The sequence below is a fragment of the Colletes latitarsis genome, chromosome 11, assembly GCF_051014445.1.
Source record: "Colletes latitarsis isolate SP2378_abdomen chromosome 11, iyColLati1, whole genome shotgun sequence".
NCBI classification, from domain to species: Eukaryota; Metazoa; Arthropoda; class Insecta; order Hymenoptera; family Colletidae; genus Colletes; species Colletes latitarsis.
In genome coordinates, this window is record NC_135144.1 from 7,699,205 (window position 1) to 7,712,190 (window position 12,986).

Below are 12,986 nucleotides of genomic sequence, written 5' to 3' on the forward strand. Positions count from 1 at the left end.
ATTTTGAATATCTCTTAGATAACAACTAACAGCGAAAAGATAATTTAAAAAATTAAAAAAAAATTTTTTTTTTTTTCATCAATGGATGTGGGAACAATAAATCACTCGAGCAGAACATTCTTTCTACATACAAATAGAAGTAGACGGAAGAGGAGCTAGAGGAAAGAAAGAGGGATGTAAGGCAGAGAAGAGGAAGGGAGAAATGTTCCCCGCGTGTGTGTGCGCGCGCGAACTCGACTGAGCAGCCAAAGTTGAACGAACCCACGCGCGGACCGAACCTTGCTAATTTTTTAAAGACCCACACTGCCGATCCGGTGTTGCTGCCATAGAGAGTATCAGCGGAGCAACGAGCGACCTACTATATAAATTATTCGTCGTTTCAAGGCTTTCTTTTCTTTCTCTCTTCATGCTTCGTAGGAACGAACGATCTCATTCATTTTTTGACGCAACGCTTTCCCACGAAACGCGACATTAGTTTTGCGAAAGGCACGATTAAATTATGAAAGCGCAGACGCGCGTATATGTATATAGAGGAATAAACGGCCGAGTACTTGCGAGAGAGGTAAAAGTCGAACGTGTCCCTCTGTTGGCGAGTGCGAGGAGTGTCGCCACAACGAACTCGATGAAGATAATAGGCGCCGGGCGAGCGATACCTGCGCGTTTTGTGTAACGACAAAATATTTGTACAGCTAACGATACGAATATTTGAGCAGCAATTAATGATTGTCTTTCGAGTATTGCCGAGAAGTACAACGTTCAACCGAGCGCGGGAATGGCATTCGACGCGGATGGTTCCCTAGATCAAAGATCTACCGTCGATCCGTGCCCACCCCGCTCGTCTGTTTACACCGAATGGGTTCGCAGTCGGTGTAATTCCGGCACGTGTAAAACTTTCAAGGACGAGGCGTGTCTCGGGGAGCGGGTTACACAAGAGGAAAACGGAAGTGCTGCGGGAGACGTCGCGCGTTTCTCTAATTAGGTGGCACAAAGATTGAGCGACCGAGGGGGAAGAGGAGGTGGCGGAGGAGGCGGAGGAGGAGGAGGAGGAGGAGGAGGAGGAGGAGGAGGAGGAGGAGGGAGAGAAAGAGAAAGAGAAGGGAGAAAAAAGACAAGATTGGACTCGGAGGAGGGTGCAGTTTCGCAGGGTCACGTAGTCACGACGCACGTGCGTAGGAGCCCGCAAGAATTCGCGCACGCGTTAACCGCATGACGTCAACGCGCGTCTCGGAACAGCTGACCGCATTCCGCGATAATTGTTTTGCATAACCGTGTGATGGCAAGGCGTCGGTTCCCGCGACGGAGAATAGGCGGTTTTCGGTGAGTTTCGAGGGCCTCGCGAACACCGCGCAACGAGCCCCGGATAAACGGAGAAAGGAAGAGGGCAGCAGCCACGGATCCCGACAGACAACGAGAACAAGAGAAAGAGAATGAAAGAGTCGAGAGTCCGACGAAGGAACGTGGAGGGGAGAAAATTCGAAAGGAGCCCCAGCGGACTTGGTGGGGGTCCTCTAGAACGACGACGGCCCTGTCCGGTCGTCAATAGTTTCGCGGCCAGCGTGTTGGCTTTTAAAGTTTAAAGAGCCAACCGCGCGACAGCGGTGCCGGGAGCAGCAGCGTCTAGGCATGCCAGCGGTTCTCAAATCGTACCAACGCGTGTACTATGGCGTGTTTCGGTATCGTTCGTCAAGAACCGCTGACGGGCGTAGAATTCGACGTCGCGCGGACGTGCCGGACAATCGGAACACGCGAAACCGTTTCTCGAGGTTCACCTTGGGTCGAACGACGGGCGGAGGGACAAAGTCCTGAACCCGCGATTCCCACGAAGAGGGAACGGAATGGGGTGGACGCACGAAGAAACGGCAGAACTCCCGAGTCGCCGATGAAATATCTCGCTCGAGAAGGTTGTTAAGGAATGCTACGGGACGAGGAGCCACGGGGATATTTGCGCCATATAAGGTCTTGTTTAGCAGCGGCTCGCCGCGAGTCCCATACAAACTGCCGCTCCGCTCATCCGCAAACCTTACGACGTCGTTCTTTCGAGAAATCTTAATCGTCTCTAAGCCAAGGAATTTTGTATATAGCGCAACGCAGCGATAATTTCAATAATAGAAAAAGGTAAAGTATCCGTCGCGTTCGCGATCCGCTCGTAGACGGCCCTGGGAGTTTTGCAATCCGAGTGGTACGCCCCGGGACTGTGTGTCGCACATAGTTGTCGCGTGACGTTAGCAAAAAAACAACGCCACCGACACATAGAGAGACAAGTCCGCCCGCGGTCGCGCGCGCGCGCGCACACCGAGCCGACGCGATCGCGATACAAAGAAGATTGGTCATCCGTTGGCGGATATCGCGGTTTCGCGAAAACTCACGCGCCATCGTTTCTCTTTTCTCGGATAATTTCTCTGCTCTAAAACGCAAACAATTTATAAATAGAATTTTAACCGAGAACAAAACAAGATCCCGAAGATTGGTTCGCGCGACCGAATTTCTCGTCCGTTCCTGAATCGCTATCGCGCTGGACTCTGAACCGAAACTACTCGGTTACTTAACAAGAAGTCGCAAGAGAGAGAGAGAGAAAAAAAATGAACATAAATCTCGAAGCGTCGTATCGCTCGCCAATATTCTTATTCACGAAAGTCGAAGCAAACTGGCCGCGTCAACCGGTCGGACAGATAAGAAAAAAATTTACGGTTACACGATACTGGAACAGAGGGAATGAATGAAGGCGACGAGATACGCGCTGTATTTCAATAATACTGAAATTAATGCCACGCATTCGACGATACCGCGACGCCGTTCGGCCGATAAAACGCGTCTCGTTGCTCCGGCCGTTTCCTCGCGTAAACTCGTCTATTCTACTGCGGCGCGATAGGAGCTGTTTCGCCTTCTTGCCTAGAGTTTAGAGTGCATTCGCACCGGAGGAGCCGTGCATCGGCACGATAGAACACGAAGCTCGAACAAAGCTCGTTTCGCGTGTACGCGCGGCACACCAGTGCGCGCGCACTCGGAATAGAGTATGTACAGTAAGCGCAGCAGACCGTCTCGTCTCGTCTCGACTCGTCTCGTCTCGTCTCGTCTCGTCGTGGCTCAGACCTTAATGACGTCATTATCTCTAATTAGAATTCCCATAGTGGCAGCGGCCGTCTCTACCGACACCCCGTTATACCAACCAGGTACTGTTTCCCCTCACCGTTTTACATGCCGAGCAGAAACAAGCAGAATCGACGAAAAATGCGGAAGAGGATCGCTGCACGAACTATACCGCGCGTCCTATTTTTTCCACGAACCATACAAAGCGACGATGTTTCTCGATTACTTTCGATTCACTGGAAATTCCCTGCCGGATACGGTCGACGATTATTTAACGCCTGTCATGAAGTAATTATACGTTAATATCCTACGCATATTTTAAAAACGCGCGTTGAATCATAACCTATGATTCACAGACGCATCGTCGATACAGTTGAGAAGAATCGAGGCGTTTCGACGAATCCACGGTTAGCCCATAAATCCATATTTCCTTCGCGAGAGAAAAGTACACAGGAGAGAACCACGTACCGCTAAACGGTAAAAAAGCTTGTCGGTAGGGTTCCCTAGGTATATATCTGCACGCTACGTTTCCGGCGCACATTTCCGCGCACGTTGAATAACAGTCGCATAACAGGGCGTCGCGGTGACACAACTCTACTCGGCTAAGTTTGTTTCTCTCGACCAACAATGCGGGAGAAGAGACAGAGACGAATGTGAAAAACGGAGATATAAAAAACGGAGCGAGCGTGTATGCACGATTCCACCGGTACCGCTACCCACCGTCGAACGACACAAACTTCTACCACCACTGTCGAGGTATCGTCGCGCCCACCCCCTCGCTACCACATTGTCTCGTTTCACTCTTTCTTGCGGCCCCTTGCATCGTACTTTCTTTCTTCGTCCTGATATCGTGACGTCAAGCCAGATACCTGTTGCATGCGACGTGGTATAGAGCGAGACGCGTCGGTGCCTTCGACGAGTTATTGCATACAGCCGATAAAGGATCGAACGAGACGGATGCAAAAAGGAAACATGCTGGGAAATGAGCAAAAAGAGAAGAGAGAGACGATATTTAAGTGAGTCACGCGTGATTCGAATTGGCGGTGATCCTATTTTTAAATCGTTTCTATTTATCAGTTTCCCGGGAAAGAGAGAATCGCTGGAAACGTCAACGGTTTTCCGACAGAGAGAACGCCAATACCGTGTGCAGACGCTGTCCTCCTACAAAGATCGGTATCAACGAAAATAGACGAAGCTAGGAGCTGATTCGTTTGGAAGAGCGCCAATAATGCGCCGTGGCGCCATGGAAAAATTTCTACGTCGCGGCGGACCTTCGATTTCGGCGACGTTCCGCGATTTTTCCGCGTTTAAATATGCGTCTGATCGAAAACAGGCCTATCTACTACGCCGCCGACGAATCTCCGCTAAACTATTGCCAGCTTTCCCCGATAATCCGGATCTCTCTGTAACCCGAACAGATGGAAAAAAACTACGCGCTCTAGCCTCTACGAGCGAGCGTGTGAAACGCACACGCTTCCGTCTGCGCCTGTGACTCTCTCGTACGGTCTCGCAATTTGGAAAAGAAATTATCGCTTCTAAAATTGATAAAAGGCAAATAGACATACGGGCAACGATAAACAGACAGTGTTCTCGATGACTTTCTCGCCCAGTGGCGCTCGCTCGACAAGTTTATCGTGCTTTATTTGTCGCGTCCGCTCGTACAACTGCGTACTAGTACTGCTACGACGTTACGAAAATTTCTATCGCCGGATCGACGACGTCGCCAAAAATACTCAAGGAACAACGAGATTCCCGACGAGTTAGTAATTTTCGATCAGACGACTAGAAACGGGATTGAGAACCACGGTCCTAGATCGCCGGTCGCTGCCGGTACATAAATAGAATGGTTGGACCTTAACGCGTACTTTTGCGCCTTTATGTAACTTGCCCAAATTTATGGTCGTTATCTATTTAATAATACGTACGGATCTACTTACGCCATTTGCGAGAGATCAAACGACTTTACGTGCGCATGCGCGTACACAGTCAAACGCGCACGTGCGTAGGTACCCCATACGTGTCCAATGTAAAATTACGCGCGAGTTCGTTTCCACATCCGCGATTTCGTCGCTTCTTCACAGACGATTCCGACCGTCGAGACGTTAATTTTTACTCGGTCGTGGATCACCGATCGACGATCGCTCGTTCAAGGAAAAGTTCGCGCGCGGAAGCTGCCCTCCTCTGCCCCCACTTTATTACCGCCACCAGTTCATTCACCGACGCGCAAAATAGGGATGAACAGCGACCACACGTTTCCGATCGACTCGCTTGAAAGCGGACGCCGCTAGTAGAACCGTTTCGCCTTTTCCTCGTGAGTCTGCAAATTCCACGATATGCTGGCGAGATTAACGCTTTAATCATCGACGATGCGCGTATGCGTCACTCAAACTTCATTAACGTTAATCGACGCCAGGATCGGCGTCAAAGCGCGTACAGATTATCCAACAGACGACCATTACGACCCAACGAGAATCGTGCCTTTCGTTCGCGAAAGAAAAAAAAAGGAACGGACGTTCGTGTTTTCGGATAAAATAGAGGAACGACTACCTTCGAAACGAATCTGCGATCAAAGGAAAATAGAGCTAGGATAGGAATTTCGATGAAAAGAATATTGTTCGACGCGCAGCGAGAGAGTCGTGAGATGACGGTATCGAAGTAGCATAGCAAACAGCGTTCTATTTCGCAACGTACTGTTTACGCAGCAACGACTTTATGAGACGAGTCTCGACCTATCGTCGTGACGGCGGTGTATCGAGCGAGCGAGTTTTTTACGTTTACCGTGCAAATCTTCGCCGATTTTTCGATTTTTCGTGCGTCTCAAGAAGGCATGCTAAGGAGAGCGAGGAATCCCCCGACATCGTATCGGTTTCACGATTTTTTTTTTTAACGAACGCAATCAAAGCGCTCTCGACACGTACCTTTTCTTTTTCTTTTCGTAGTTTGCAAAGACCGCGGGACATCTCGACGGTACTGTCGATAACTTCGATGATCGATGAAGAGTAAAAAAAGAAAAATGGTGCACGAGAAAACGAATTCGTAATAGGAAACGACACTGAGTTCAACGGAATAGTCGATGGACGAGATACACGCAATGAAGTAACCGTAGTCTTAGGCGAGCAAGTTCCGGTAAAATCCAAGTGATCGACTAGGTACGGAGAGAAAATCCCACATCGAACAATAACACTTAAGCATGTCCCGAGATGTACGGGTGTATCTCTTCCAGCAACTACAAAGGCACACCAAAGGCACTGTCGAATCGCGGAAGCGCGAGCTCGTCGAAACTCTAGTGACGTAAGGGGCGCAAACTGTCAAACTTACACCGTATATGACCGACTGGCAGACGGACGAGGACTGAGTAGAGCAGCCGATCGCTCGTGGATTCCCTGTTCTGTCTCTCTCTTTCTCCCCCTTCCCCAATTCTCCGCGACCCCCACCCCTCTCGGGCTCCATTCCTTCGAGTCTGTCTCGCTCGCGCGACGAGCCATTCGTTTTTCTTTCGTTCTCCCCACGTAGCATGCCGCCCGTCTCGTTCTCTCTATTCGACCTTCTCCTCGTGCCGACCTCTCTTTTCGTCCATCCGCCACCTTCGCGATATCGTGAAGCGTGCACGAAGACGAAGGGAAGGGGAAGCCACGAGGTCGGAAAACACGGAAATTACGAGCTGAAAAGATGGGGCATTATCGAGCGTAAGTGGATCGACCAAAACTCACTCTCGGATATACATAGCAATGATCGATGCACTTCACCGAACTCGGTGTTCTTGCGAACGTACGTCAAAAAAAAAAAAAAATCGATGGAAAATTTGCGATTATTTTTTTACGATGGTCGCGAACGATGAACGCGGGTCGCGTCTGTATCAAATTTGAATTTCTCAAACGTTACTAATTAGCGTCGAGAACACTGTAACACGCAGTTTCAATGACCGCGATTATAAAACCGTAGAGCCGTATTTTTCGTCAAATCTCCTGAATGTGGCGCGCTCTAATGGCAGTGAGACGAGACGAGACGGCTCAGCCGTTTCATAAAATGGCTGACACCCTTGTTCCTCGTCTTAGACTTTGCCTCTATATATCGCTGCTCTAGGCTGCTAGCGTCACGCCTAGCGCGCATGCAATGAAAATCCCTTCAACGGACCGTATGCTATCCTGTTCTCGACTCTCTGTAACGCTCTAGTGGAGGGTTTCGCGTTTCCCTCGCGGTCCTTCTGCCCTCTAAATCACAGTTTTCCACGACAACAAACTACATTCTAAAGAAACGCTGCACAACACACTCGATCACCCAAGGCTGCGTATAATACAATGATTAAAGTCGGATTTGATTTTTAACGAACCTTCGATATCCCCTTTATTAGGGGAATCACACGTTTGTACCCAGCCTAAAGAGAGTCGCTTCTACTCTACGCGTGGAAACGTGACTTTAGATTCTTCTACACGCGAAACGTTCCAGTGTGCTGGGTCAACGAAATACGGCAGCGATTTGCGTAAAGTCAATGTCGAGGTGAATTTGGTTTTATACGCAGACCATAAAAATCTCATGCATTATGAACGAGGTGCTTTCGAAATTGCGTATGTTTTCCTAAGCGTACGCGAGCGCGCGCTTCAAGCCAAGATACATCTCGTGCAGAATACGCTGTGGATCCGATTTCCCGAAAGCGCGACAAGCAATATCGTAGGTCAATTGCGTAACAAGAATTCCGTAGCGGCGATGCGTCGATCGCTATCGCGTTTAAACGTGTACAAGCTCGCGTGTAAGGTAGACACGATTCCTACTATTACGGCTACAAACACACAATCAAGCAAAGAGGCCGCGTGACGTTTACGCGGAGAATGCAAATGCTTAATGGCCGCTTTGTAGTATGGTACTAATTACTCGATCGAATACGATTACGTTCCAATGGAAACAGAGTAAAATAGAATTCCCTGTGAATTCGTTCAAGCCGGTCAAAGACTTCATTCGGACCCGAAAACTCGATCGATCGATCGATAAAGTTTTTGTCGATATATTTTCTCGAAACGCTCATCCGGTAGAGGAGGCGACGCGACAGGGTAACGCTGACTCCTCGAAATATCACAGACGTATAAAATTGTCGTGCTGGCATATACAAATAGAAAATAGAAATGAGTTTAGAAATAGAGTGGCCAGTCGTCGCCCTAGAATTCGATCGGACGCGGACCATCGCGACACCCTTTCGGGCTATTCGGAACGCGTCTCGTCTCGACGGAAACAAATATTCCTCTCCGTCGACGTAGAGGAAGAAAATGGCGAACGGCTCGATAGAAATACGAACGTTATCGAGCATCGATATTGGCAATTTTCGTGACGCATCCGCGCTCGTTACGCCGCGAATTCGAAGGTACGTACCTAATTGAACCATGAATAATACATTAGACATCGACGCGATTAAAAGCACCCTGTAGATGGCCTGCAGACGTAGTTACACTTCCTTGAATGCGGCATCCTGCCGGAAAAATGTTGACCGGGTAATTGACCAGTCGCGGTCGGCGCCCACCACTGCTGGAACGGACAATACTAGTTCGCCCGCGACTTCCTTCCTACGTAGAACGAGCGAGTAAACGCGAGTACTACTGCCATCGCGTAGGAACTACTGCGCTCGGTAGTGGTTTCATTCATAAAGTCACGCGTTTAGCATGGAAACGTTTGCACGCGTTAACGAGGGAAACGCTTCGTGCGCCGTCGAGACCTTAAATCTTGCTACAGGAACGCCCGCCTTATTTCCGCCAACGACGCTTCCGAGCCTTCGACATCCTCTTTAACGATCCCCGTGAATCGAAACGCGTTCGAATAAATTTAACATAGTCGCGAAACAGATATTAACGACGAGTTATTTAAATCGTTACGAAAAGGAAACGACCTTGATTATTATCGTTTTCTCGTACGCGACGACGATTCTCACAGACAACCATTTTCTTTTCTAACGTTAATTTTCACGTTCCGTGATGATAAACGAAAATTCATGTACGTACGACAACAACCTAGATAGAATTCCGGCGAGTAAACGTAATACGTGCAGTCTTGGATCCCGGTTTTCAAAGTGCGGTGACCCTTCAGGCTTGGGCGGAACTCCTTCACTTCCGGTGCTGTTCCGTCGGTGCTATTTCTATATATAAACCCACACGCTTTTGTTGGCGTACACCTACAGTACAAACGCGCCTATGTGCCACTGCCAAATGCTTCTAGGAAGTGGGGGGGACTCTGTCGTTACACGGAACCACAATTTGTTTGATCGGTATTAAAGTATTTTTCTTTACGATGTTTCGATACTTTCGATTAATCGATATCTATAAAAAATAAATTACAATGGAAGAAAACGATTAATTCGATGTAATTTATACGCGAAAAATATGGAAATCCATCTCGAACAGACTCGTAGAAAATCATCTGCGAGATACTAGTTTCCAGATACGTTTTCGATAAATCGTATTCGAGAAGAAAGCTTAGAAATTGCTATTTCCTTCTGTTTCCGATCGACTATAATCTCGATAACGCGGAGAATGGAACGTTTTTGACACGAAAGAAAATTGCAGATGGCGAGAAATGTAATTGGAATAAAACGGGATAAAAAATGTATTAATTTGAAGTCATACTCACTCGGAAGACTTCCGGCGCAGTAATAATATCCATTCTTGATATCCAAATTTTATTACATGGACCGTCGATGGTGATTATTTGAAAATAGTTGACGAGACGCCGCGTATCGGTCTCTTCGTTTATCCGTTTAATTGGCATAGGTTTGTTGCAAGATAGCGTTGTACAATTGACATCTTCCTACGACTTCCGGCACTAGCTGTAGGTCGGTGATTACTTTTTGTCGAAAGTTCGTTGGCACGTGGGAATGGTGGGAGGGCACAGGAGGCAAAAGGTTGGACGCATTGCCGCGGCGAGCCAAACTGTACTCAGTACACGATTTCAGAAAAAAAAGCGGAAAAGATAACAATTTTTTACGAATCGTTCATCGAAAACAAAAACGATTCCGCATCTCGTTTAGATTCAACGTTGACTGAATATAAGAGCGTCGTTCCGACACGTGACAAATGAAGCGAGTTAAAACAGCATGTCAGCTCGACGTAAAATGTCAGAGGGAAAGCAAAAGGCCGGAAGAGCGAGAGGAATCGTGGTAAACAGGTCGCAACGTCCTAAAAGATACAACGTGGCAACTGTTATGTAATAACGAGCACAGGTTATGCACCGCGGGGGTGGTGAGAGGATGACACGGTCAAAGTGGGGGGGGGGGGGGGATATAACGAGACGGTAAACGAGAATCAAAAGGGCAATGTCCAAGGGTGAAAAGTACTTGTCCACAGAGTTCGAGAACGTAGATTTTATTTCGCGACAAAGTCGCATTCTTCGTAAAATGCCCGAAAGATTCAAAGGAGAACGAAGACTCGAATGGAGCGAAATAGGAAAGAACCGATGCGCGTTTTGAACGACGAACGATTCCAAAAGCGGTCCGCGTTGCGAAAACCACAGAACAGGAAATCGAGATCTTTCGTCACAGTGTACCAGGAGCACTGTCGTCGCGAACGACAAGTTAATTTTGCGTGGTCCCGTTCGCGCGTCACGACGAAACTCGTCATCGTGTCGTGTCGAGTCGAGTCGAGTCGTGTCGTATCGTGTCGTGTTGAGTCGTGTCGAGTCGAGTCGAGTCGAGCCGCACGTGCGCCACCGCATCGGAGACGCGCAGGGCAAAGTACATCGTGAGACTGCTGACGGGTGCAGCACCGGTGCTCCTCCGGCTTTCCGATGCAACGCGTCGCCCCTATTTCCTCGTTCTTCCCCCTTCCTCTTCCACTCGACCGACCGTGCGCACAACGACGGCAAATGCACCACGTGACCATCCCCTTAACTTTACCAGAGACCGATTACCGCACCACCGTGTGGTCTTTCCTTCCTTCCTTACTTCCTTCCGATATCCCTTTCTTCTATCACTCTTCTTCCTCAATTTTATCGCTACCTTATGGCCTCTGACCCCTCGACTCTTCTTCCGGTCGCTTCGATGCTCTCGTTCATCGCCCAAAGTTTTCAGACTATCTCTGTCCGACTTTCTACCGATTTTTCCTCTCCCGTTTCGCCACGAGGGATATATCTATTTTTCTCGAACAAAGTAGCGTCTCTCTCTTCCTTTATCCGCGCGGCAGACACATCCCGTGTCCCTCTTCGTCCGACATCGAGAAAGGAAACTCGCGGTATCTCTGTTCCGCAGGAATGTTTGCCAGCCTTCCTCTCCGACCGTCCTAGCTCTCTTTCTCGCTCGTTGGATTCTGTTGAGCACTGCGTCATTTCTGTACAGCGTATGATTCCTTCTCTCTTTCTCTCTCTGTCTGTCGTTCGTTCGTTTGGTCTTGCTCTCCCCTGGATGCCGATGCGTCCCTCTCAGTCGTCATCCCCACCAGATTCGGGTCGACTCGTTGCACCGGGAAACCAAGCGGTGCAACCGTCCTTGTCGCTCGGCTCCATTCATGCCTCGACTCTCTTTGGGTTATGCAACTTCGGTGCGAGGGGCGAGACGACGGGTTGCGTCGTCGGATGCGTTGATACTGCATGCTCGTTTTACCGAATCTTACCTTATGGAGAACTTGGGTAACTTACCGATCCACGCACGATGCGCATCGCGTACGTCTTTCTCCTCTATCAGGCCCGACTGACGACTATTACTATTAGGATGGCCAAAAAATTCGTACGGTTCTTATTCTTTTATAGTAGGAAATACTTTCATTCAATAAGAAATTTTACGTCCCAATCTATTCCCATCTTTCAATGGCAGCCATTCGTATCCATTGGCGAGGTAAAAGTACGTAGAAATATGCCAATAATAACGTTTAGGTCCTTGTAAACTAGCAAAAACACAGTTATTTTACAGTGAAACATAATAAAACTCAGCTAAACATCAATTGCTGTTACTTCTATTGTATTAGGGGAATCTAAATAGTTTCATAATTCTCATACAAAGCTAAACAAACGCTATTCAATAACTTCTTACGAATCCAGATTTTTTCCATTGAGGGGATTTTACAGAGAGCGAGTATTAATAAAATAAAAATGTTTAACACGTCGAATGCTAACACGCATTTTGTATTTTGTGATACATATTATGTTGAAATATTATCTACAACAGATAAGTTGAGGCGTATAATCATGTTTAATGAATTTATCTTGCTGGAGGTCACCGGTGACCTCCGTGGCGTTGAAATGCATTTCTTCGAGTTCACGCGATTTTCTTATTTCCTGCTATTATCAGTTGTCTCACATTGCTTATTCGAGTTGTTAGGCAACTGTTTCTTTTGCTAATTATTTTCGAGTGAATCCAACAATCAGGTAAGACCATCTATTACACTTTTATACGCTACACAAATTTTTGCACTTCATATCTTCTATTTAATTATTTAGTTAACCCTTAAAATTAATATAACTTCGAATGAAGATTACGCGTCAACTAACTCATCCTGTGATAGTGAAAGCTTGCTGAAAAACCACGTCATGAGTGTTAAAAAATGCTGGAAAAAGTACTGGGAACTGTGCTACAATTTTGCAAAACTTGTTGTAAATAGAAATTCAAATAAAACTAGTTAGGACAATTGCAAAAAATTATAGTAAAAAAGTCGTGAGATATTGCGAAGTAGGGATGTTCGATTCTTGCAAGAAGAATCGATTGTTGAATCCATTCTAAATTGAAGTGACTAGAATCGATGCAGCATGAAATCGAACTCTGAAGAATCGATCTATTAAAAAATCGATTTATAAAATTGTTCAAGATACCACTTCAGTATACTATCTATTAATATTGAAATATTAATGGGTTATCATGTTTTATATAAACTTCGAAATCTTTAAATTAAATGTGCATATTTATAATTTATATTTATGATATAACAAATAAAACA

At 47.2% G+C, this 12,986-nt stretch overlaps 1 long non-coding RNA gene across 1 annotated transcript in view; it reads right to left on the bottom strand.

Annotated features, from left to right (window-relative positions):
- The window catches only part of LOC143347753 (uncharacterized), a 45,847-nt gene extending 39,427 nt beyond the window's left edge, over positions 1–6,420 (bottom strand). The window contains exon 1 of the long non-coding RNA XR_013080663.1: positions 6,006–6,420. This is a non-coding gene — a long non-coding RNA (uncharacterized LOC143347753). The remainder of the gene's footprint in view (positions 1–6,005) is intronic.
- Between the last annotated feature and the right edge of the window lie 6,566 nt (positions 6,421–12,986).